At 36.7% G+C, this 27,571-nt stretch overlaps 1 pseudogene; it reads left to right on the top strand.

The window, feature by feature from the left end:
* Positions 1-3,970: 3,970 nt before the first annotated feature.
* LOC133317618 (receptor-like protein EIX2) lies at positions 3,971-27,310 on the top strand (annotated as a pseudogene).
* The last annotated feature ends 261 nt before the right edge of the window (positions 27,311-27,571 follow it).

The following is a 27,571-nucleotide window of genomic DNA, read 5'->3' as shown; positions in this document are numbered from 1 at the left end:
AATATTGTAGATTTTCCTCTTTTTCTAGACCTATACCTATTAGGTTCCATCCTGGCTATCTAATGTCGAAGTAGTAATTCATTGGCTAAACAGAAAGAAAGACTAAAAATAAGGATTGCGAGAAAACACCTATCTCTTTTCTGAATTTTATTAACCAAAAACAATCAAATAACAATAGGGTTCAGATTTAAAAAATAACACGTGATTTCCGACAAATATCCGGATAATTGGATTTCCATATCCGGATATTCTAGGCTCAATATCCGGATATCAGTATCCGGATATTCAAATATCCATATCCAGATATTTGATGACAGTAACCCAAAACTTATCTGAATATGATTCAATTGACTTATAATTGATTATTTCTCACTTCTCACACATGAATGCATGATTATAGCATCAATATAACAGTGTTCCACATTAAAAAGATGCTTGTGATATTTATTTACATACCCAACTCTATTAAATCTAAGGGTGCGCTAAAGGGGGTATTTAAGCATTCTGTATACTTAAATTCAACACATGCAAAACACTATTAATTTTTTAACCCAATGGCAGTCCAACAAAATTATGAGAGCTATCATCCAAGCTCCCAATTCGGGTCTTGGTGCTTACAAGCACTAGGTCCAACGGTAGTCCAATTTGGCAGAAACAAAGAATAGAACTTGAAAACCAACCAGCTTCCCAAAACATGCTCCTAGTACACTTTTTAATTTTCTGACTTAAGTTAATACACCAATTTGTTACAGTGAAAAAATCCACGTTCCCTTGCACCTGTAGGTTCGGTTAAGGCTGAAGTGAAGTGTTCCTAATTTATTTCATTATATAATTGTTCTTACAAGACCTAAGGTGCACTAAGATGGCTAATAAGCATGCTATAAATTTAACTTTGACACATGCAAAGCTATATGCCTCAAACTAGTCCACCAAACAGTCTAACCAGACTCAAAGGAGAGCTATTTCCATACTCCAAAACTGGTCCTTTAAGCTAGTCTAAACCAAAAGTTCCAAAGCAACAGAGATAGAAATAAGGAGAATGAAAAAAAAAACATACATTCTCCTAGACTGCACACCAAAACCGATGGGTGAGGAGTTTTGGTTACCTCTTTCAAGTAGTCCACGGTTCACAAATCAGCCAAGAAAATAGTCCCCAATGTAGGTGCTAAGGTTCTCACTCTTTTTCTCTCCAAGGTTCACGAATTCAGCCACATGCAAGGGAGTTCATCTACTCCCCAAGAATCGTTTTCCAGCTGTATGCAGGGAAGAAATCCCCATCAAAACCGGTTCATGAAATGAAGAACAAGGAGATAAAGAAGTATCTCACCTCCTTGATGATGGTTGTCTTCGGTTGCACAAGGAGAAGAAGGAATGGATGTAGGTTTATGTTCCAATTCTCCTTGCTTGTTGCTCCACGGTCGTAAGGGAGAAGAGGGCAGAAGAATATGGTTCAGGGGTATGCTTTCTCCCTATGAGTACATGATGTGAGGGGGAGATGAGGGGAAAAACATGCAAGTTTTGATTCCTTCTCTTGGAGCAGTACGGCTGGTGGACCATGGAGGAAGAGAGTGATCAATTATCTAACCTTAGAGAATGAATTGTGGGTCAACAAAAGGGGTCTTGGCCGCGGCTTGGAAGAGAGTATCCAAGTGTCCTCTTTGTGCCAAGGTGTCGTGCATGCAAGAGAAGAAGGAAGATGGCATGCATGCAAGAGGATGGAGGGCTAGGTGGCAAGCATAGGCTGAGTGGTGTTTGAATTTTTATGCTTGCAATCAGAATTTCTTCTACACTTAGTGCATGGAAAGAGTTGCAAGGATTAGGGGATTTTGGGCTGAACCTATATCCTTCAAGAGAGACTTGGGCCGATGCCCTTTAGGAGAGATTGGGTCCAAAAATATAAGTCCAATGGTTCTACTAACTTATGAATCAGCCCACTAAATTATTAGTTCCCATGTCTTTAGGTATCATTAGACTTTCCATAGATTATAATTCAATTATTCATATACTTTTAACAAGAGTTTCAAATGCCTAAAATAGGTACTCACCTACCATTGTGATTCAAATAATTCCCTAATCTAATTTAACACCATCCTAAAGCAAACATTTATATAGTTCGAAATCAAGTACTCTACTACATTCCTGATTGCAATTTAAATAGATTCCTAATTAGACGGGATGTTACACAAATGGAGAGAAAAGAATAATTTTTGTGTTATTAAAAACCCCAAATTTATGCTGAGTTTATATTTACTGGTTAAATGCTAATGGGCTGCAAGTTTTTATTTTCAGGCCCATTGTTGCCATCCAAATCAGAAAAGCCATAAAAAGAAATAAAAGAAGAAAACAAAAGAAAGGAGAAAAAGAAATGGGCCAGATGTATGAAGCAAATCAAATCAGAGAAGCCCAAAAGAAAAGAGAGAAAAGAAGGAAAGAAAGAAAAGAAAGACTCAGAAGGTACGATTGAGTCTTGCAAACCCTAGCACAACCCTTGTAAGCACACCCATCTCTGTCAAATCCTCATCTCAAACCGTCCATCTTCAATTCCTTTTACAAATCGACCCTTCAAGCCAAATCGTTCTGTAATTCTGGTTTAACCATCAAGTTTTAACCCTCACTCACGGTTCTTTAAGGAGCAATCTAACCCTAAACACTTTTCCTTAAACACAGAAATTGCCAAACACTACCTTTAATTAATGGATGAGCTAGAGTTTGTTAGACGTGTGGGCTAAAGGAATGCTCGTGTAACCTGAAGCAAGGAGCGCGTGACGTGGAGGCTGTGATGAAAGGGCCCACAGCCCATGCATGCGAGATAAGGGTGCTATATAAAGAGGAAGAATAGTGGATGTGAGCTATCCCTTCTTCTTTCGTCTTCTGTATTCATCTTCTTCATATATCTCCTTAGTTTTAGTTTTATTTTTCTGGTACTGTAATGAGTTTTTATTTGGATTTATACCTGTCAGTACAACACTGAGCATTTTCCGGTTATTAGGACTCATGCTGTACTTTTATTTTTCTGCACTCTAAATTGCTGTACGTTTTAATTTCATTTGCTGTTTGTAGCTCAACCCTTATGGGTATGAGCTAAACCTTTTGAGGTTGGGTGTAGGTTACCCGAACCATAGTAATGGATGTTTGTTAAATACTTTTGTTAAATTTTGATTCTCAGTTGTTTAATACTTTGCTTTATAATTAAATATTTTGTCATTGAGGCCTAATGGTAGATATTATGTTAGGAAGTAGTCATTGAGAGGTGACTAATTCTGGAAATGTGTTAAGCACATGGACTTGATTGTGAGAGCATTCAAGGGCTGTCACTCAGAGATGAGGACAGCCACCATGTAATGTTGGACTTGAATTACATGAGTCTTTGCTTCATTTAGCACAGAGATGTGTAAATGATTGTTTAGGATAAAATGATTTTAAGAGATTAAAATCAACAAGAAGTGATCCGTTAACTGAGAATTAAATTTTAATAATCGGTATTTATCATTCATTCCAGTGCTGTTGGGAAAGGTAAACCGAAGCTCAACCTATTTTTCTAAACATTTTCACCAACTCATTTTTCTTTTCCTCTTATTTAGAATTTTTTTAATCATCATTCTGTTTTATATTTTTTATAAAAAATATTTTTACATAAAAAATGAACAAAACAGTAGTTAACTTGATTTTCTAGTATTTTTCATCCTTTAGAAGAATTGATTCAAGAAATTAATTCAGAAAGTCTAAAAAAAGAAAAGAAAACAGTAGTGTAGTCAGTGCTATTTTACATTAGTTTTGCTTTTATTTTATTTTTATTTTAACTCCCGTTTTAGATTAGATTTAGTTTTAGCAATTACAATTTTCATTCAAAGTCAAAAACGCCAAAGATCCTTGTGGGAACGATAACTGGGACTCATAAAAGCCCTATATTACTTGTTGTCGCGTATACTTACGCGCTACTTGCATAACTGTTAGCAAGGCAACACTCATCATGGACTTGTCAGAGAATAATTTGGTTGGGTCCATTCCCAATGAAATAACTTTGCTAACTGGATTGCATGGCTTGAATCTGTCAAACAATCATTTGAAAGGAGAGATCCCTAAGATGATTGGTGATATGAAACCATTGGAATCCTTGGACATGTCTCATAACCAACTTTCAGGCACAATTCCAAACAACATGTCTGTTTTGACTTTCCTGAGCCATTTAAACTTGTCACACAATAATTTTTCAAGACCGAATCCCAAAGGTAATCAGTTTTCAACTTTGGATGACCCATCTATTTATGCTGACAACCCATATCTTTGTGGATCTCCACTTCTAAACAAATCTCCTGGTGATGATTCAAATCTAGCTCCTAAAAGCAAAGGTAATGAAGATGATATTGATGATGGCAATGTTGGAATTTATATATACATATATATATATATATATATATATAAATTGTATAGACAATCTATTGGTTATGAATAAGAAGTTTGGTAGTGAAAATGTGTGCCTTTTCGTCGACAAATAGATATATCTTTTCATCCTAAACGATGTGTTGTTTCATCCTAACGGACATGTTGTTTCATCCTAACGGACATGTTGTTTCATCCTTGAATGGGTGTCTTTTCGTGTTGAACGAATGTGTGTTTTCGTGTCGAACGAATGTGTCTTTTCGTGTCCAATGGATGTGTTGTTTCGTCGTCGAATAGGTGTCTTTTGGAACGTGACTTTACGTTGTCTATAAATAGACACTGACACCTTCAGAAAATGAATCCAATTTTTCTGCACTGAAACTCTGCCGGAATTTTTCTCCTTCCGGTTTTGCATATTCCTTTTCATACTCCGGTGTGATTTCCTCTGGCATATTGTTGTGTTCGTTTGGGTTGTTGATTGGTAGTGCCACCATTCTTCAGACGTAATATGTTCTATCCTGGGAGACAAGTGTCCATCAACCTTAGGCATCAGTGAGGGGGCAAATTGTCTTAAGGAGACACGTTCTGTGGGCTCGGATTTAATTCATCTACTTCTGACATATCATTCTATCTGTTCTATCATTCTGCTTGCATCATCATCTGATTTCAAGTAAGTCAGTTCTTTAATTTTAATATTTTTAATTGCACAGTGATAATTCTGATCATCTACCTCCTCTGGTTCTATACATGGGTACAATCTTTTAGTGATATAATATCACCCACTGTCTTCAATAACAATCTTAAGACAATCAAAATTCTGGCAGAGTTATTGAAGACAGCCGGTGATACTATGCAGCCGGTGATACTTTGCTTTATACATGGGTCATCATATACCATCAAAATTCCGGCAGAGTTTCAGTGCAGAAAAATTCCTATTTTTATGACATGAATATTTTGTTATATTAATTATTATGTGTGAAATGTCATGCATTTATTGCCATTCAATGGTATATGGTACACTTAATGGATTTGATGGTATATGATGGTGTTCGATATTCATTAACTCGTGACTTATAAATGTGAAAGTTTGACTTTATGATTTAGGCAAGTGATAATTCTTGCTTAAAAAAAAGGCACTATGTGCTTTGATGGATATAAAAGTCTTATATCTAGTGAAATATTTGATACCATGTGAACTCAAAAGAGCTATCTTAGTGATGACATGATCAAGGTCAATGGATGACTTTGAATATTGTAGATGACATGATAATAGTATATCATTTTATGATTAAATTGGATTTATTATTTGATATATGTTAATGTTCAGTAAGAAAAAATAAGATGCTTAAGGAGCAATTGAGAGAGAGATTATGATGACCCTTCGAGGAGTTCTATTTGGAGTGAGGTATTGTACACCAAATGATTGCTCCTTATGCTTCACAATCCAATGGGATTGCTGAGAGAAAGACCCAGACATTAAATGAAATGATCTTGTTTATGTATGGTTTGTGGGGGAACGTCATTTAATGACAAATTATATATAATCAGTAAAGTACCCCACGAGAAAATTAAGAACATCCCCTATGAAATATGGAAAGGTAGGGAGCCTACCTTGAATTATCTTGAAGTGTGGGGGTGTTTGACAAAGAGCATACCATACGACATATGGAAAGGAAAGAAGCCATCCCTGAAATACTTTAGAGTGTGGGGGTGCTTGGCTAAGGTTGCGGTTCCTAAACCCAAAAGGTTGAAAATCGGACCTAAAACCGTGGATTGTGTATTCATCGGTTATGCACTTAATAGTAGTGCTTATCGGTTTCTAGTGTATAAATCTGATGTCTCAGATATACATGCTAATACGGTTATTGAGTCAAAGGAAGTTACTTTCTTCGAAGACGTATTTCTGTATAAGAGGATACCTAAATCAAGTGGTAGCAATGTTGATCAGGTTGTGATACCTAAGGACCGCTACATCCTTTGGACCTGATTTTATGACATATTTATTAGAAAATGAGCCTCGGACGTATAAGGAAGCTATAACGTCCCTGGAAGGACCATTCTGGGAAGAGGCTATCAATAGTGAGATAAAGTCTATCTTGTCCAACCACACTTGGGAATTGGTAAACCTTCCTCCTGGCAATAAGCCTTTAGGAAGTAAGTGGGTTTTCAAAAGAAAAATGAAAGAGAATGACACTATTGATAAATATAAAGCAAGGCTTGTGGTAAAAGGCTACAGGCAACGTGAAGGTCTCGATTATTTCGATACTTATTCACCGGTTACAAGATCACATCCATTAGGATGTTGATCGCAGTAGCTGCACTAAATGGATTACAAATACATCAAATGGATGTTAAGACCGCCTTCTTAAACGGTGACCTGGAAGAAGAGATATATTTAGAACAACCTGAAGGTTTTGTTGTTCCAGGACTAGAACGGAAAGTTTGTTGCTTAATAAAATCCCTTTACGGGTTAAAGAAAGCTCCAAAACAATGGCATGAAAAATTTGACAAAGTTATGTTATCAAATGGTTTTCAAATCAATGAATGTGACAAATGTGTCTATGTTCGAAATACTGAAAAATGATTTGCCATTGTCTGTCTTTATGTAGACGACATGTTGATCATGGGTAGTAATAATCAAATGATTAAAGCTACTAAACAATTACTTAATAGTAAGTTTGATATGAAAGATATGGGGATAGCAGACGTTATCCTAGGTATTAAAATCCATAGAACATCTACAGGGTTGGCCTTATCACAGGCTCACTATATAGCTAATGTTCTTGATAAATTCAAAAGTTTGAATATAACTCCTGTGAGGAATCTTGTAGATTATAATCTTAGTTTATTAAAGAACACTGGTAAAGCTACAACACAAAAGCTATATGCTCAAGTGTTGGGAAGCCTGATGTATGTTATGAACTGCACCAGACCTGATATTGCTTATGCAGTAAGTCTGTTAAGTCGCTTTACCAGTAATCCAAATGAGAATCATTGGAAAGCTATGGTAAGAGTTTTGGGATACTTGAAGTATACTCAGAATTATGCTTTGCATTACGAGAAATACCCCGCGGTTATAGAAGGGTATTGTGATGCAAATTGGATCACCGGCTCTAACGACACTAGATCCACAAGTGGATATGTGTTCGCCCTTGGTGGAGGTGCTGTGTCTTGGAAATCGTCCAAGCAAACCTGCATTGCAAGGTCAACCGTGGAAGCATAATTTATTGCTTTAGATAAGGCTGGTGAAGGAGCCGAATGGCTTCGTAATTTTATTGAGGATGTTCCTAATTGGCCAAGACCGGTACCATCCGTATGCATACATTGTGATAGCCAAGCAGCTATTGGAAGGGCCAAGAACGTCATGTATAACGGTAAGTCTAGACACATACGTCGTAGACATGATACCGTAAGACAACTACTCTCGAATGGAATCATTTCAATTGATTATGTTAAGTCTAAGGAGAACATAGCGGATCCGTTAACCAAAGGGATTCCTAGAGAGTTGGTTGAAAATTTGTCGAAAGGAATGGGTTTAAGGCCTATCAATTGTTGAACATTGCGGTAACTCTACCTAGAAGAGTGGAGATCCCATGAACTAGGTTCAAAGAGACAACTAAGTGATGTTCGACTGTTCAAACACTGTGGAGTTTTTAAACTCATACTCATTCCTAAGACATGGCAGTGTATTTATGAGGGTAAGCACTTAGGCTTTTAATGATTTCTTAATCTGTTGTGTTCAGATGATGTATAGTGAGTTACATCACAAGAAATCACCTATGTGAGTGTGAAGTGAGGGCCGCTTCTATGAGAATTTTTCAAAGGCCGATTCTCTAAAACACTCGCAGAACCAGGAAGGTGTCCCACGGCCAAAATGGGCACAACAAAGGACCAAAAATGCTAGAGAAGCAATTGTGTGACTCCTATTGTCTAGGTATACACTAAAGGTTGACGGTTCAAGTCGACCTAGACCACCGATTGACCGAGTATATCCGATAGGTTTTCACTAGAGAAGGTTCAAAGGTAACTCCACCTATCTCGATGCAGTTGTTTCTCGTTGAGGAAATTACACTTTGCATTTATACTCTTGTGCATTTTTTGTCACGATGATTTGACTTCTTATCCATGTGGGGGATTGTTGGAATTTATATATATAAATTGTATAGACAATCTATTGGTTATGAATAAGAAGTTTGGTAGTGAAAATGTGTGCCTTTTCGTCGACAAATAGATGTATCTTTTCATCCTAAACGATGTGTTGTTTCATCCTAACAGACATGTTGTTTCATCCTAACGGACATGTTGTTTCATCCTTGAATGAGTGTCTTTTCGTGTTGAACGAATGTGTCTTTTCGTGTCGAACGAATGTGTCTTTTCGTGTCCAATGGATGTGTTGTTTCGTCGTCGAATAGGTGTCTTTTGGAACGTGACTTTACGTTGTCTATAAATAGACACTGACACCTTCAGAAAATGAATCCAATTTTTCTGCACTGAAACTCTGCCGGAATTTTTCTCCTTCCGGTTTTGCATATTCCTTTTCATACTCCGGTGTGATTTCCTCTGGCATATTGTTGTGTTCGTTTGGGTTGTTGATTGGTAGTGCCACCATTCTTCAGACGTAATATGTTCTATCCTGGGAGACAAGTGTCCATCAACCTTAGGCATCAGTGAGGGGGCAAATTGTCTTAAGGAGACACGTTCTGTGGGCTCGGATTTAATTCATCTACTTCTGACATATCATTCTATCTGTTCTATCATTCTGCTTGCATCATCATCTGATTTCAAGTAAGTCAGTTCTTTAATTTTAATATTTTTAATTGTACAGTGATAATTCTAATCATCTACCTCCTCTGGTTCTATACATGGGTTCAATCTTTTAGTGATATAATATCACCCACTGTCTTCAATAACAGGCAAGAAAGTAAAGGTAGAAAAAATATTGTTCTACTTTGTAATAGCAGTTGGCTTTGCTACTGGTTTCTGGGGAGTTATTGGGACCTTATTTTTCAACAAGAGTTTTAGACATGCTTACTTCATATGGGCGGATGACAAGACATACAAGATTTATGTTGCAATTGTAATAAAATGGGCAAAGCTAAAGAAGCTGATGATGATGATGAGAAGTCGTATGAGTGGGTGACTGTTGTTTCTCTTTTCTTTCTTTTTCTATATGTTTTAGTACTAAGTTGAATCAGGTTTGTGTTGTTTTCTGTTTTTTTTTTTTAATTTCATCTTTAGTTGACAAAATGTTGTATGGCTTTAGATAGATATTTTAAGATTTACTGTGTAATTGTACGAAGTAGTTTATGCTTTGAAGTTTGAACACTAGTTATTGTTTACAGCAAATAAACAAATTCCAAATAAAGTTTCAATTTTGGGTTATGGTCTAGTAATTAGTGCATGCAGTGTGGTGCATGTGTTCGTGAGTGAATTCATCAATTCATTTACGTGTATATTCACATAGTAAACGCTTGTGGTTAAATAAATATGTGAAAAGGCCAGAAAAGTTAAATTTCCCATAGTTCAGTTTCTCTAAGAAAAAAGGTTTTAAAAAAAAATAAAAATCTTTGAATTACTTTCTAGATTGTACTTGGAAATTGGAATGGTCGTACAAAGAGTTTCTGTAAACTTGCGCTGAAGGATTACATTAGACTAATGGATACCCTCCACTTAGCATTGGAGTCAGAAAATTTTATGAAAGGGGTGAGTAAAATGAGATTCACAGTAACATTAATTAAGGCCGAACAACACAATAATGAGTTAATATATAGTTAGATTTGAAAAAAAAATCATTTTTTTTACATGAAGAATAATAAAAATGAAGAAGGACAAATTAACTTATACTCCATTATCTTCTTTTTTTAATTTAAATATACTTTAAGATAACTATTTAATGAATTTGAGAGGGAGCGATCGTTCCTAAGCCCTCCGTGGCTAGTGGCTTCACTCAGGGACGTGCATGGGTTGAACTGAACTGGTTTTTTTTTTAAAATCGAACCGAATTGGTTTAAATGGTTCGGTTCGAAAGTGGTTCGGTTCAAAACTGGTTCGGTTCGGAAGTGGTTCGGTTCGGAACCGGTTCGGGTCGACCCTCTTTTGAAAAGAAAAAAAATTAAAATTTAAAAATAAAGTTATAAAAATTAATTTGGTTCGGTTCGGAAACGGCTCGGTTCTTAAACCGGTTCTAAAAATCGGTTTGGTTCTTAAACCGGTTCGGTTCATGAACTGGTTTTTAAAAATCGGTTATTTATGGGACGGTTTGGTTCGGTTCATGGTTCGACCTAATTTTTTGGTTATTTTGTACACCCATACACCCCGCTTACATCGAAGCAATAGAATTTTGAGATGAAGTTGACCACCAAACTTGTAAACATCCAGCCAAATAAGGCACACATGTCGTAGAAGAAATATAAAAAAAAGAGCATATTTGGATTCTCTTTTTTTTTTAAGCTAGAAAATACTTATAAGTTAAAGTTTAAAAAAAGAGCTTAAAAAAAGTTATAAGCTATTTGATGATTATTTAAAAAATTTAGCTTAAAAGTTATTTAAAAGCACATCTTTCAATAAATCTCTCTCTCCCCCTCTCTATAGTTTTTCATTTAAAAAAAAGCACATAAATCAAGAAAAGCTGATAAGAGTTTAAGAGCCTATTTGGATCTTCTTTTTTAAGCTAGAAGCTACTTATAAGCTAAAGCTAAAAAAATAGCTTAAAAAAAAGCTAAAAGCTGTTTGCTAATTATATAAAAATTTAAATTAAAAGTTACTTAAAGCATATATTTCAAGAAAATTATCTTTCTCTATCTTTATAGCTCTTCATTAAAAAAAAAATACACAATTCAAGAAAAGTAGATAAGAGGTTAAAAAAAAGCTCCTCCTAAAAGCTTTTAGCTTTTAGTTTTTTTTTTCATTATAAAAAAGAGAGTTTTTTTATTATAAGAGCTTTTCTCAAAACTTGTTCGTCCTAGCTTATGCTTATAAGTAGCTTCTAGCTTAAAAAAGAGAGAGATCCAAACAAGCACTAAAAAAAAGCTCCTCCTAGGAGCTTTTGGTTTTTAACTTTTTTCTTCATTATAAAAAAAGAGTTTTTCATTATAAGAGTTTTTCTTAAAACCTGTTTGGCCTAACTTCTACTTATAAGTAGCTTCTGGCTTAAAAAAAAGGATCCAAACAGATACCAAATACCCTTATGGGTCCTCAACAAAAAAACATGGAACCTATTTTAATCTCTTAAAAAAAATACCTATAATAGCCCTTTTTGAGGGACTAATGAGGATCTTCTTTGAATTCTTTAGGGACCACAATTTCAAAGAACAGGAATTTGGAGGGACCATAAGTCGACTTTTTCTCTCTCTAAGGGATAGATTCTGTATTTGTAACGTCTGGCCACTTCAAGAATCAATGACTATCCCACATACTAACACGAGACTTTTCAGTGTGCTTTTTCCTCACTCGCACACTTCCCAGGATTGCTCCAAGTCAAGCACGCTAAACTATAGAGTTCTTCTATTATAGGCTACCGAAAAACAGATGCGTCTTGTTAGTATAGGTAGTACCAATTAATTCTTATAAGATATCTCAAACTGTGCAGTCTCATACTTGCACAGTCTTTGAAATCTCTCTCTTTTTGGTGTCGATTCGATTCATTCATGTAACCCCCTGCTGAAAGCCTGTCAGGAGCCGCTCCTAGTCCGTGCCTCTTTGCACCGGCGATCACTCCCAGCCCTCGTCAGCGCTCGGGATGTTACATGCCCATTAGCTTCCGCTTGGTGTAACAGCCTGTTGTACACCGGTATTGTTAACATTAATTATGATATTAAGCGCAGTTACAATCACAACAATTCTTTTATTAAAATGCGAGTAAACTTTTTTCGTTTATTACGCGAGCATTTAAAACAATAAAAAGCGTAATAATTAAAAGCTGTGACCGTAACTGTAAACTCTTTGCGGAATACTTAGTTAAACTACTTACATAACTTATTTTACTTATTACAAGTCACTAAGGGGTTCCCATAAACCCACTTAGCTAATTTCTCACTTTTACGTTTTTTACCCATCCGAACATGGTTCGGTATTTAATTTTATACGGATATACCACATTCTATAAGCCTCCCATCTTTTGATATGTTATTCTACACTCAATTACCTTTCTAGGAAGCTATCACACGAGTTATTTAGAGCTCGTTTGCTCCGGATATCGCCGTTTGAAGTTGGACAAGCAAAACTGCCAACCAACTCCAAAACAGCTCCAAACGTCCCTCACACCACGAATTACTTCAGATAATCTGCTCAACCAATTGCTCTCAATTTTTTATATAACAAACTAGACACCTCAATCTTCAATTTGATATATCATACACTTAATTTGACTAAGAAACAAAGCAGGAATAAATTTCCCAAAACTGGTCCAAGACTGCCACATGTGCAGTGAGCAAATGGACAATCTGCACTCTCTGCCTTCTACAGGCCTACTTCCAACCCAGAATTCTAATTTTTTTTACCATAAGATAGAAGACATCTCAAGCTTCAAAATTGCGTATGGCACGTCCCTATCAGTCCTCTGTGGATGGAGATATGCTCTCCCGAAGTTCGCCTAATTTATGCCAATTTTTAGAAATTTCGCTAGAGTTTCCTTTGTTTTTACAATAATCCCCAATTTTGCAAATGTGATCTAAGACATCAAATGTACCTAATAATCATAGGGTGGCACACACAAGGACCAGCAATGCCTTGGGGCTCTTACAACCCTTCACAGTTTACATTATATTATTCAATTCATATCACATTTCTTGCTTAATTGACGCTTAACAAATTGCAATCACCAATGTCCATTTGCCTGCATTCTTTACATCATAAAACATAAATCAATCCTAGATTAGGCCTATTTCCCTTTCATCATGTTACATATCTCCATATTACAACAATTCATGTACAATTACAATTCTTTCAAATGACACCTTACACTTTACAATTTATAATCTTCAAATGACATAATACATATTCCAAAATAGACATGGTAATTCAAGACTAAACGTAGGCAAAATAAATCATGCACATAATGATACCATAATCCTAATCACATGCATTGCTCCTGAGCTAAGTCTAGCCTAGGCCCAATGGCCAACAAGATGCAAAATGACAAATCCTATGTCCAATCATCCTACGGGCTTCTTGCCCGCCGCTCCAACTCCACTGCTACCTCCTGAAATAAAGTCTCCAAAGCGGGGTGAGATATACGAATATATCTCAGTAACCCAGAGGTTCCGGAGAAAACTCTGCCCAATGGCTCACTTCGATGCATATAAATAATATAAAACAACGTCTTGAAAAATGGGATATAGCAAGGGATTTAGAGAAACTGGGGAACATAAGAATACAAAATACGACGAATCTGAAATGGTAGCTACCAATACCACGCAACGTCCTGCCTAATGGCTTGGCTTATAAGTCTACGGGTATAAACCAAGGCGTGTTCCTAGAACATCTAACCAAGGCACCCCTCCCATCCTTATACACCCGAGACTTCCTAGTGTGCTCTTATCCGGATCACACACCACGACCCTAGGTCAACTGAAACTCCCTCTCGGAGACCTATCCAGTGGAAGTCCGAAACGCCCGAAGGCAAACTGTCTACTGGCCAGAGACTCAGTAAATCCTATGTACCAATATACATACTAAATGCATGATCATGTTATTCTACATTACTTACATACACTTCCTACCATCACCCTCAACGGGCATGGTGAAACACACAAGGGGATCAAGCCCCAGTACCAAGAGGTTACCTTAATAAGCCTCTCCATTTAGCTCCAAAGCAGTATATTCTCCGAGCTCGTTACTCAACAGGAATGCCTACACAGAGGACATTCCCAATTACTTAAAACTCATACGAACACATGCAAGTTACAAATTATACAAGCATTGTTCCAATCACTTACCTCTATCCCACTTGGTCCAGGACCAAGGGCAATCCACCGACTCACGGTTCGGGGTTCAAATCAACGTACGACAACCTACAACAACCATGTACGAATCATCAGTACACGACAATTCTATCATAATACGAAAAACGTCAAAAACCTCTCCTACACCTTGTAGGTTCGGCCAAACATGTGTTATTTCACATTTTATTTTTCCAAATTTTCTTTCTCATTTTCTTAGGCATCCTTAGGTTACCGCAAGGCCATATCAAGTGTCATTTTTAATTTTACGTCTTTTAAACGTCGTTTTGCTTAATATTTTTCTCTATGTCCAATTAAACACTCAACATTACCAACTATTTTTCCATTGGTTTTCCAACCTTCCAACCACCACACAACCAATCTAATTACCATTTAACACATAATACATCACTCAAATAATTTCCAACAACATCCATTCCCTAATTTTCCTTAATGGTATACATCCAAGGAATTTTCATCAATTTTAACTACTCCACACCTCATACAATCCTATTATATCATCATACAATCATGCCACAATCCCATTATACAATCCTAATAGAAATTTCAAACCCAAATTCATGACAACCTCAAAATTTTCTAAGTTAAAAATTCACATTTTTCATCAATAATTTTTATGGTTTCTATCACTATAAAACATCATTCTAAGCCACTTTTTTCTAATGCACATTTTCAATTTGAGCTCCCTAACCCCATCAATCACACATGCAAGATCTAGGGTTCATGAAATTAAATCCAATGAATCAACCAATTAAAAGTGTAGAAACTTACCCACAATCAAGGCCTAGAACTCCTCCACACAATACCTAAGCAATGAAGGATCAATAAACTCCAAAAACATCAAAATCTTCATCAAAACCGTCACCTTTTTGGCCAATGATCTCTCTCTACAATGATCCCCATGCGAAACTAAGGGTAGCAATGTGTTCCTCTCAAGATTTTACACAAGTTTGACTTTGGAATCACTCAAATCCATGCCCTAGAACTCAAGTTATGTTGGTTTGAAGTTTTCAAGCTTTTCTTTTTCACCAACAATGGAGGGCCACGAAATTTGCAAGGAGGAAGCAGGAAGATGATCCAAAAATCTGATTTTTCACATGTGCTCATAAGTAACTTAAGTGAGGGTGGGCCCCACAAGTGCCACCTCACTTAAACTCACTTAAACTTACTTAAATTCACCACTAATCTTCCACTAGTTCATAAACTATTTAGAAACTCTAGATTTTAACATTAACCATTGTCCTTTAAGTGCCCTTGATCAGATGAATCCGGAGTTTTTCGGTCGTTCGAAGAAATCGCAGTTTTGAGCTGTTACGCGCGCCGTGGGCACGCTTCTCCAAATACACTAATTTCCATCAATTTTCACCAGAAATCATATTTCCTAGTCCTATGTATCATTTATAGCTTATATCCAAACCTAGAGCTCAAAACTCAATCAGCACGCTTTACGGTGCAACTGTACCGCGGTATTTTTACCCGGTAAAAATACTATTCACTGAATTTTCTGAAACTTGCTTAACCACTCAATTTTTTGTTCTGAATCCATTTCCAGGGTTATTTTTATCTTCCTAGGGTTGCGTGTTGGCTAATTACCGTTTTGCCCTTTCTTTGTATTTTGGCCTAATTTTCAGGATTTTCACTAATCCTTCTCTTTAATCCTCATTTAATATTTTAATATATATAATTTCGATTGCAAGGTGTTATACTTGGTTCGTCCTCGAACCACACCGTACTGGAAGAGAGGCCCTGCTCTGATACCACTTGTAACGTCTGGCCGCTTCAAGAATCAATGATTATCCCCACATACTAACACGAGACTTTTCAGTGTACTTTTTTTCTCACTCGCACCCTTTCCGGGAAAACTTCTCAGTAGGTCACCCATCCCAGAATTGCTCCAAGTCAAGCACACTTAACTATGGAGTTCTTCCGTTCTGGACTACCAAAAAACATATGCATCTTGTTAGTATAGGTAATACAAATTAATTCTTATAAGATATCTCAAACTGTGCATTCTCATACTTGCACAAACTTTGGAATCTCTCTCTTTCCGGTGTCGATTTGATTAATTCATGTAACCCCTCGCTGGAAGCCTGTCAGGAGCCGATCCTTGTCCGTGCCTCTTTGCACCGGCGATCACTCCCAGCCTTCGTCAGTGCTCGGGATGTTACATGCCTACTAGCTTTCGCTTGGTTCGTCCTCGAACCACACTGTACTGGAAGAGAGGTCCTGCACTGATACCACTTGTAACGTCTGGTCGCTTCAAGAATCAATGACTATCCCCACATACTAACACGAGACTTTTCAGTGTGCTTTTTTCTCACTCGCACACTTCCCGGGAAAACTTCTCAGTAGGTCACCCATCCCAGAATTGCTCCAAGTCAAGCATGCTTAACTATGGAGTTCTTCCGTTTCGGGCTACCGAAAAACAGATACATCTTGTTAGTATAGGTAGTACCAATTAATTCTTATAAGATATCCCAAACTGTGCAGTCTCACACTTGCACAGTCTTTAGAATCCCTCTCTTTCCGGTGTCAATTCGATTCATTCATGTAACCCCACGCTGGAAGCCTGTCAGGAGCCGCTCCTTGTCTGTGCCTCTTAGCACCGGCGATCACTCCCAGCCCTCATCAGCGCTCGGGATGTTACATGCCCACTAGCTTCCGCTTGGTTCCTCCTCGAACCACACCGTACTGGAAGAGAGGCCCTACTCTGATACCACTTGTAACGTCTGGCCGTTTCAAGAATCAATGACTATCCCTACATACTAACACGAGACTTTTCAGTGTGCTTTTTCCTCACTCGCACACTTCCGGGGAAAACTTCTCAGTAGGTCACCCATCCTAGAATTGCTCCAACTCAAGCACGCTTAACTATGAAGTTCTTCCATTCTGGGCTACCGAAAAGCATATGCATCTTGTTAGTATAGGTAGTACCAATTAATTCTTATAAGAGATCCCAAACTGTGCAGTCTCATACTTGCATAGTCTTTGGAATCCCTCTCTTTCCGGTGTCGATTCGATTCATTCATGTAACCCCCCGCTGAAAGCCTATTAGGAGCCGCTCCTTGTCCGTGCCTCTTTGCACCGGCGATCACTCCCAGCCCTCGTCAGCGCTCAGGATGTTACATGCCCATTAGCTTCCGCTTGGTTCATCCTTGAACCACACCGTACTGGGAAAGAGGCCCTGCTCTGATACCACTTATAACGTCTGGCCGCTTCAAGAATCAATGACTATTCTCACATACTAACACGAAACTTTTCAGTGTGCTTTTTTCTCACTCGCACACTTTCCGGGAAAACTTCTCTGCAGGTCACCCATCCCAGAATTGCTCCAAGTCAAGCACGCTTAACTATGGAGTTCTTCCGTTCTGGGCTACCAAAAAACAGATATATCTTGTTAGTATAGGTAGTACCAATTAAATCTTATAAGATATCTCAATCTGTGCAGTCTCATACTTGCACAAACTTTGGGATCCCTCTCTTTCCGGTGTCGATTTGATTAATTCATGTAACCCCTCGCTGGAAGCCTGTCAGGAGTCGATCCTTGTCCGTGCCTCTTTGCACCGGCGATCACTCCCAGCCTTCGTCAACGCTCGGGATGTTACATGCCCACTAGCTTCCGCTTGGTTCGTCCTCAAACCACACCGTACAGGAAGAGTGGCCCAACTCTGATACCACTTGTAACGTCTGGCCGCTTCAAGAATCAATGACTATCCCCACATACTAACACGAGAATTTTCAGTGTGCTTTTTTCTCACTCGCACACTTCCCGGGAAAACTTCTCAGTAGGTCACCCATCCCAGAATTGCTCCAAGTCAAGCATGCTTAACTATGGAGTTCTTCCGTTCCGGGCTACCGAAAAGCAGATGCATCTTTTTAGTATAGGTAGTACCAATTAATTCTTATAAGATATCTCAAACTGTGCAGTCTCATACTTGCACAGTCTTTAGAATCCCTCTCTTTTCGGTGTCAATTCGATTCATTCATGTAACCCCACACTAGAAGCCTGTCAGGAGCCGCTCCTTGTCCGTGCCTCTTTGCACCGGCGATCACTCCCAGCCCTCATCAGCGCTCGAGATGTTACATGCCCACTAGCTTCCGCTTGGTTCATCCTCGAACCACACCGTACTAGAAGAGAGGCCCTGCTCTGATACCACTTGTAACGTCTGGCCGTTTCAAGAATAAATGACTATCCCTACATACTAACACGAGACTTAGTGTGCTTTTTCCTCACTCGCACACATTCCGGGAAAACTTCTCAGTAGGTCACCCACCCCAGAATTGCTCTAAGTCAAGCACGCTTAACTATGGAGTTCTTCCGTTCCGGGCTACCGAAAAGCAGATGCATCTTGTTAGTATAGATAATACCAATTAATTCTTATAAGATATCCCAAACTGTGCAGTCTCATACTTGCACAGTCTTTGGAATCCCTCTCTTTCCGGTGTCGATTTGATTCATTCTTGTAACCCCCCGCTAGAAGCATGTCAGGAGCCGATCCTTGTTTGTGCCTCTTTGCACCGGCGATCACTCCCAGCCCTCGTCAGCGCTCGGGATGTTACAGTATTTTTTTTTGAGAACGCAAAAGAATATTTACTCTAAAAAAATCACATTTATGAAACTTCCTCAAATAAAGTGTCAGCTTTCAAATGGCGATTCATGGAATGCTGTTAACTCTCTAAAAGCGAGTTAATTTGGTGCTTTTTAATGTTGAATTGTTGCAATATTTGGCATAAAATTATCTTAAAGCATGATTAAATGAGTTTAATGTGCATAAATAAGATGTTAAGTGTTTTGAGATGATTATATGTTAAATTGATGGTTTTTAGTATGATTTTGATGCTGGAAGAGATAACTGACTTTGTGTATTATTTCACAGGATGATGTTGCAGCTATGCTATAGCAATAGACAAATTAATGAAACACTATGTTTTGGATTCTAACAGGCTAGATATGCTTATAACTAAAAGATTTGCATTCAAATAGAAAGAATCACGAAATTCTTGCAAGATAAAGATGTGACAAGGTTGTTATGAAGATTAACTACTTATAAAACTAAAGATATTATCCACATCCAAAAAAGCCAGGAAGTTCAGATTAACAAGGATCCTTATCAAATCATACCAGGAGATTAAGCTACAGCTCTGAATATTCAAAGTAAAGCCTAAACTTAGATCCCAAGTCATGCAAGCTTATAAATACAAGCACTCAAGAAACCTCAAAAGAGCCAAATTTTATCAAGAAAGCACCACGCTCAGAAGTCAGATTTCCCCCACTAATCGAGAGATAGGGAAGGGGTTCAAACCCTAGAGAGAGGGAGATTCTTGGAGGAAGAAGAGTTATTGGATCTTCGCTAGAGCAAGACTATGACAGAGTTTTACAATAGCGTGTTTTAGTTTTCTCTTCTGTTTTTCCAGGATTTATTTCTTCTTCTTCTCTTTTTTTCTTTCATTCCATCATGAGTTAAATTGCTCCTTAGGTTTGGTGATAAAGTACCTATGTTGTAACACTGTAATGTATGCCTAAAGTTTAATTTTATGAATGTTTAATTCGTTTTTCAAAGAGTTTGCTTATTTTTATTCATGTGTGCATGTCGATATATATATATATATATGATATAGAGGAGGTTGAGGCCGAGAGGTTTCCGAATCTAGACCCTTGTTGAATTGTGTGGATTAAATAGGTGAAGACAAGTAGCTTAATTAAGTGGTGAATAAAGAGATCATTCATATCACATAGACTTTGAACCTGAACTTAACGAATTCAGTGATTAGTTTGACCATAGAGATGTGAAAATTAATTATTGGTTATATATGTTAGGTTGGCCAAAAGCTCCAACATACTTTAGTGTTCGGTTATTAATTAAATATTTATAGAGCATTGTTATAACATCGTTTCAATATTGTCGTATTAGGGAATTTGAACATGACCTATATCTCATCCATAACTTTTATACTTTAGACTAGCTTACTATTTTCTTATTTTAATTATCTTTTATTGTATAAACCCATCCACAAAAATCAATCATTTTTCATAATTGCTTTGCTTAAGTAATCTAAGCTTTATAAACTATCTCTGTGGGACGATACTTGGACTCACACATCCTTTTATTACTTGTGACATGTGCACTTGCGTATTTGTGTGATTATTTTGATTACAAAATTGCACAACGAGTTTTTGGAGTCGTTGCTAGGGATACTTTTATAAAGCTTTTTATTGGAGTGAGAAATTCTCTTTTCTTTTATTTTCTTTCACCTTTCTTATTTTCTGTTTTTATGTGTTAATTGTGGCGAATGAGCGGTTCTTCATCCAAGCAAGAAGTGATCTTTATCCTGAGATTAAGAGGACGTTCCGAGCAAGAAGGAGACAGTAAAGACGCAGCAATCCTAGAGTAATACCTGAAATGACAGCAATGTTAGGAAACAGTGAAGGAGGTGGATGGAGCCTAACAATGAAGGTCCAGCTTAAGTTACGATTCCAATTAGAGCACATGCAATACCTAAGCTCAACAATTTGTATTCTGGAATCGTTAAACCTGGTGTAGCAGCAAAGCATTTTGAGCTGAAGCCAGTGATGTTCAACATGCAGTAGACCATTGGTCAATTCAATGGACTTCCTAGTGAAGACCTTCACCTTCATCTCAAGAATTTCATGGATATGGAAGACACTTTCAAGTTCAGAGGAGTCACACCCGATGCTCTAAAGCTGAAACTATTCCTATATTCCCTCTCTAACAAAGCTAAAGTATGGTTGAGTTCTCTACAACCACACTCATTCCGAAGTTGGGAGGAGCTAGTTGACAAATTCCTATTGAAGTTCTTTCCTCCCATGAAGGCAGCACAATATAGGATTGATATCTCAACCTTCAAGCAATTGTAAGAAGAATTATTTTATGAATCTTGGGAGAGATTTAAAGAGTTGTTAAGGAAGTTCCCCAACCATGCCGATGGATTCAAATGGAGACATTCTACAATAGACTTAATGAACCCTATATATTAACATACAATGGTATTTAGCGCAGTTTGTTTAGTTAAATAAACACAAAAGCTATAAACCATATCCTTAGCTTTTCATTAATCCAATATGCGAATTAACTTTTCACGTTTTAACCTTATGTATTGCAACAAGAAATATTCGAATGTCAATAAGCATATTTCTTTATTCACATTAAATCCTCTTGTTTCTCCAGTTATTTCAAACCTAATTCATTTATGCGGCCATGTTCCCTAACCAAAGTCCATTATAATAACTACAACATGCCTTGACATATAAATATGAATAATAAGCTAAGTCATTAGCCTACCTCACGTAGTCATGGCAACATCCATAAACTATGGTGGCATGTTCCCAAACAATTACAACAAAATTATTAATAGTGGCATAGACAACCCCTATGCTCCCATCAAATACACATAATAAGTACTGTCAATATCAAGCATGCCTCAACTACAAAATATCTCATAATCACAATGCACGCATGTCATACTATCAACTCGACTCTGCATTTTACCTCGGGATGCACCAACATCATGGATATTTGCTCCTGAAAAATGTTTGCCACACAGGATGAGATTTTGACAAATCTCAGTAAACTAGTGTTCTCAAATGATCACTCCGCCTCAAGTTCACTTATAGGTATAATATAAGTATGACAATTTAAAAAGATGCATCATGTTGGATATATAGTATGTAATAACTAACAAATTAATTCTACTAGCTAGAGAACAGTATGCTCTACGCATGTCTGCAATATACCACAAACACAAGGCTCCCCCTCGTGCCCTACACTCAGACAACAGCCTGCCAACTCATGTAGAAATATGCTATTACCATCATACATATATATCAACACATCATGCTAACATTCATTTCCAAATACATCAAGTAAATATCAGTGCATAAATCATTTTCAGAAAAACATACCACACACATAAACCATCCACCCATAGAGTTTGGTGGAATAAACAAGGTATTAACTATAACACCTCACATATTTGAAAATGCATTATTAATGATTAAATTGTAGATTAGAGAATTAATTGGTGAAAATCCTGAATTTCGGGTGAAAATACACTCGAAGGGCAAAATGGTAATTTGACAATTACTGTAACCCTAAAATTATGAAATGATATAATTAGACATTATTTGGTAATAATAATGTTGGATTTGGATTCAAAATGGAATTTGAAAGTGGATAGGCACTTTTCTAAAAAAATTTATGAATAATGATTTTTACCGGATGAAATATCGCAGTATATTTTTATTGAAAAACTCGTAAATGAAATTATTGTTCTGGGTTTGGATATATGTTGAAAGGGCTATTTAGAATCAAGAAAAATTATAAGAGGAATTATTTGAGGAATTTTGATGTTTTTTGGTAAAATACAATTAGTGTGAGTATAGAGGCAAAAACGAAATTATGTAAAAATTGCCCGGATCTTTTAAATATTGTATTGTGACATTATTAAACTATAGTTGTGTATCTTGAATTTAGGAAAATACCTAAGTCTTGAAATTACTCAAGAATTCAAAAAGAATAATTAAGTAAATTGAATTTAGATATTTTTTAACTTTTTCTAAAAAGTCAAATAAAGTGGCTAGGCTTATTTAATCATAAAATCAGTCATTTAAACTCATCTTCTTCCTTCCTATACTTGTCTTCGCCGAAACCTCCATGGTAGTATAGCTTAGGTTTGCAACTTTTTTATTTTGACACTGAATCAAGAAAGTTACAATATGAAAAATACCCGGAATCACTTAGTGATCAAAAATCCTAAAAGAAATCCTTAAGAAAATTATTGTACGAGGAGATCAAAAAATTTGAAGGTGGCGGTTTTGTGAGGTGAGAGTAGCCATTGTTGGTGGTTTTTGTTACTTGTAAGCTTGTATATTACTCTCTTGAAGCCCAGGAACTCATTGGTGGTAAGATTTCTCAATTTCACTTAATATTTCTTATGGATCGAAATTTTATACATAATATGATATTTATATTGGTGGGTATGGCTAGAGAGGTTTTATGGCTATATTCTTTTGGAATTTATTGTTCATAAGGATAAATAATCGATAAAAATCCAATAAAAATTTAAATAGTTTTGGTGTCAACACTTGGACAAATTCTCAAGGATGAAAATTTGATGATTTGTGAAGGAAGTCTTTGATGGATGATGTAATTGATTGGTGGTTGTTTGAATAATAAATTATGAAGTTTAATAAGAGTTTTAAGGTTTAAATTGTTGAAAATTACCATGGCCCTCATTATGTACACCTTTAGCCATATTGAGGAAATTAGGGGAAAATGTTGTAAATTGTGTTGTGGCTTGATGGAAGGTGTGTGAATGTATTGGTGATTTGGTTGATAAGCTTGTTTAAGTGATGGTATTGGTTTGTTGAAATTGAAATACCTTGGAAGGCCTTTTTGCCTTGTTGCTGTGAGCTATATGTTTGTGGGGGGGTCATTGTTTGTAATTTGCTTGTGTTTATCAAGCATGTGTGTTGATCATTATGTGTGTGATCATTATAGGTTGCCTTCCTTTGATCTGATTATAGAAGATTGAGCTTGTGAAACTTTTTACAGGTAAACTTCTGTGTGTTTTGGGGTTAGTCCCTTTTATGCTCCACCATGTCCTATGGGAATGGTTGGATTTATGATCTTTGATAATGTGTGATCAAGCATGATCATGCATTTTTACCTAATGATTGACATGCGTTTTGGCATATTGTTTGGTACATGTTTTAATATACATGTATTGTTGTTTGGTATATGTTTTGATATATCTGTATCCCTGACCAGTAGATAGATATTGTGTGGACTTCCACCTGATAGGTCTCTAGGTAGGGAGTTTCGGTTGGCGCGGTGCCTTAGAGTTGTTAATGCTCTAGGAATGTCTCGGGAGTTTTATGATGAGATCCTTATATAATATTCTTGTTGGGATTTTTTTGGATGTTTGCCCAGTGACGGGATCCTTGAGCAATAGTTCTTGGATGTTTGTCCATTGATTATTGTGATTTTGTATGTTATACTGTACATTATTATCATTGCATACACATTAAGTGAGTCATTGGGTGGAGTGACCCTCCAGGACCCATGGTTTACTGACATTGTCAAATCCCACCTCGTGTTATGAGGCCCTCTTTTCAGGTACCACTAGTGCTGCTGGAGAAGCTTTGGGCAAGAAGCCTACTTAGTGTGGATACGAACATATGGAGTATTTTGACAAGTACATAGGAGCGCACCAAGGAATATTAATCCTTTGGATGCCACCATTTTGGTCAATTAGGTACTATTTTTTTTTTTTTTTGATAACAGGTACTATTTTTTAGTATTAGAACACACTTGTACAAAGTGGGAAAAAGTTGTAAAAATAAAGGAGATTATGTCGAAATTTCTAAAAAAATAGTGATATTTTACCCTAACTTTGAGAGAATATAACTCTCTCCATAGTGGCCCAAATAAGGCTTACCATATCTTATTTTGAAGCTTAGGATGTCCCTTATATTTTCATAAATTTTTTTATCATTTGGAGTTGTAGAAACTGCTCAGTCTTCGTTTGAGTGAGGGTTGTTCTATTCGCGCTGAAGTTGACAACATTGGTATATGTTTTTAAAAAATTCACCTCTCTCTCATTTCTTACCCAAATTAGGCTTATGGTACATCAAATCAAATCTCGAGATGTCTTCTAAAACATATTAAAATTTGGTGGAAAATAGATAAGTGTAAAAACTTCAATTTCAAAAGCAGTAAAGGATGTTAGTGAACCTGTTGTGCAATTTCGACAATTTCAAAGAAGTAACTTACGGTGAGTGTATCCTGAGTTGTAGTACTCCAATTGGGGCGTGTGATACCTTGTTGGAAAGGTAAAAGAGTTTAGAATAGCATATCAAAAGATGGGAATCTATGGATAAGTAGTTCAGCTGCAGTTTTAGAAAAACTGAATGTACTTTAAGTAGGTAAAATGTCATATTGTGTATTTATGCTTTGTTGGTTTATGGGAATCACTTAGCAACTCTAAATAGATGTTGTATAATGTTAAACAATAGTATTTATGATTTCTCAATAGTTTTGAGTTATGATCATATTTTTGGAAAATGTTGAATACGGATGTTTTATAAACGTAAGAATTTTGTAAACGGTATTAAAAAGAAAAAGCTTTACCATATTTTTTTAAATGAACTGTTGTGATTGTAACTGCGCTTAATATCATAATTAATGAAAACATTATCAGATGCATATGGGGTGTTACATTAACCCTAAGAACATGAAGCTTACCTGTCAATGCTAGACATTCCAACAAAACCTTGGGGTACAAGCAATCACCAACTCAGTCACCAGAAATGTCACAATCTATTTTCATAATGTAAACCTCATCAACAAACATATTCTAGCCCCTCAAACCTAACGAGACACAATTTCTTTTTTATTTTGGGTATTGCGGGCTTTTTCCAAAGCCCGAAGCACATAATTTCATAGGTTCTGGCTTAGATTATTTTTACAGGGGTTCTTATAGTTCAATTAGGGGGTCCTATACCATTAAAATAGGTTCTGAATAAGTAAAACAACATAAAAACTCCTTTATGGTAAGTCGGGTAAGTGGCAAGGCCATCTTAGAGAATCCTTCAATGAATCGCCTATAATAGCCTGCCAAACCCAAGAAACTCCTAACTTCAGTGACTGTCTTGGGTCTCTCCCAATCTATCACAGCCTCAATCTTGCTAGGATCCACTGCCACTCCATCAACAGATATGACATGTCCTAGAAACTTCACTTCCATAAGCCAAAACTAACACTTAGATGGCTTCACATAAAGATGCTTCTCTTTCAAGACTTGCAGAACTATTCTCAAGTGCTCCGCATGCTCCTCTTTTCTCTTAAAGTATATAAAAATGTCGTCAATGAAGACGATCTCAAATTGATATAGGTATGGCTAGAAGATAGCATTCATATAGTTCATGAACACAGCTAGTGCATCGGTGAGTCCGAATGGGATCACTTGATACTCATAGTGCTCGTATCTCGACCGAAATGTGGTCTTAGGTATATCCTCTAGCTTTACCCGGATCTGATGGTATCTGAACCGAAGGTCGATATTCGAGAACATGCAAGCTCCCCTAAGCTGATCCAAGAGATCGTCAATACGCGGAAGGGGATATTTGTTCTTTATTGTCACCTTGTTGAGTTGTCTATAATTGGTGCCCAATCTCATGCTCCCATCCTTCCTCTTCACGAAAATGATCGGTGCTCCCCATGGGGACACGTTAGGTCGGATAAACTTTTTTGCGGAAATTTCTTCAATATGCTTTTTCAATTTCGCAAGTTCAGGTGGAGACATCTAGTATGGACCTAATGAAATAGGCCCCACACCAAGCAGTAAGTCTATGGAGAACTCTATCTCCCGATATGGCAGAAGTTCGGGAATGTCCTCTTGAAACACGTCAAGGAACTCCCTCACTACAGGAAAGCCAGTAATATCTTCCTGCGTCCCACTCACCAATATATTAGATGATTGAGCACAAATTATTTATTCTCAATAAAATTGCAATGAAACTTTAAATACCCAAGAGGAAGCGGCTGACAACTGTTATTTTTTGTTGCGGTTCAATGTATAGACATTTACTATGAGACATAATTTTAACATCTGATTGACATGATTGAGTTATGATTCATCGTGTATAGGCATTTTATAAATGTTGAAACATGATATTCACTGTAGATAAGTCGGAAAAGTGAGTGTATAGCCATTTTATAGTTTTCTTTTGACTAATTGTATTTATATTTATTTTCATTTGCTTATTAGTTTATTATTTGATTGTTTACTTTTGAATAGGTGGGTCTGGAGGTTTATGTTTCTCCTCTTAACAGAATTAGCACTTTTAAGGTTTGTTCATATCTTATCTAAAAAAAGTTAGTAATTTCTTGACATTGAAAAGTTGCGTGATATTTTAGCATATCTAATTCAATTTTTTTATACAGGTATGATTTGTTGATAAGCCCTTTTAAAAGGATAGAATGCATACAACAACAATTCTTGAAAGACTGATTTAAAAAATATGTCGTCTACTATTTTTGTTTAGTAGAACAATGAGTATTTTGTATAGATGTCTCGTGACAATCACAAACTTTTAGTTTTAGCTTTATTTGAGAAATATTTCTCTTAAATGATGTAAGTGAAAAACTTGATTAGCTTCTTTTGTTGTAAACGAATACTCCATTAGCTTATATGATATGGAAAAATGATGT

This window comes from Gastrolobium bilobum, unplaced genomic scaffold, assembly GCF_033153095.1.
Source record: "Gastrolobium bilobum isolate Gb01-03AN ecotype WA unplaced genomic scaffold, APGP_CSIRO_Gbil_v1 utg12137, whole genome shotgun sequence".
Lineage (NCBI taxonomy): Eukaryota > Viridiplantae > Streptophyta > Magnoliopsida > Fabales > Fabaceae > Gastrolobium > Gastrolobium bilobum.
This window is presented reverse-complemented; position numbering and strand designations above follow the sequence as displayed.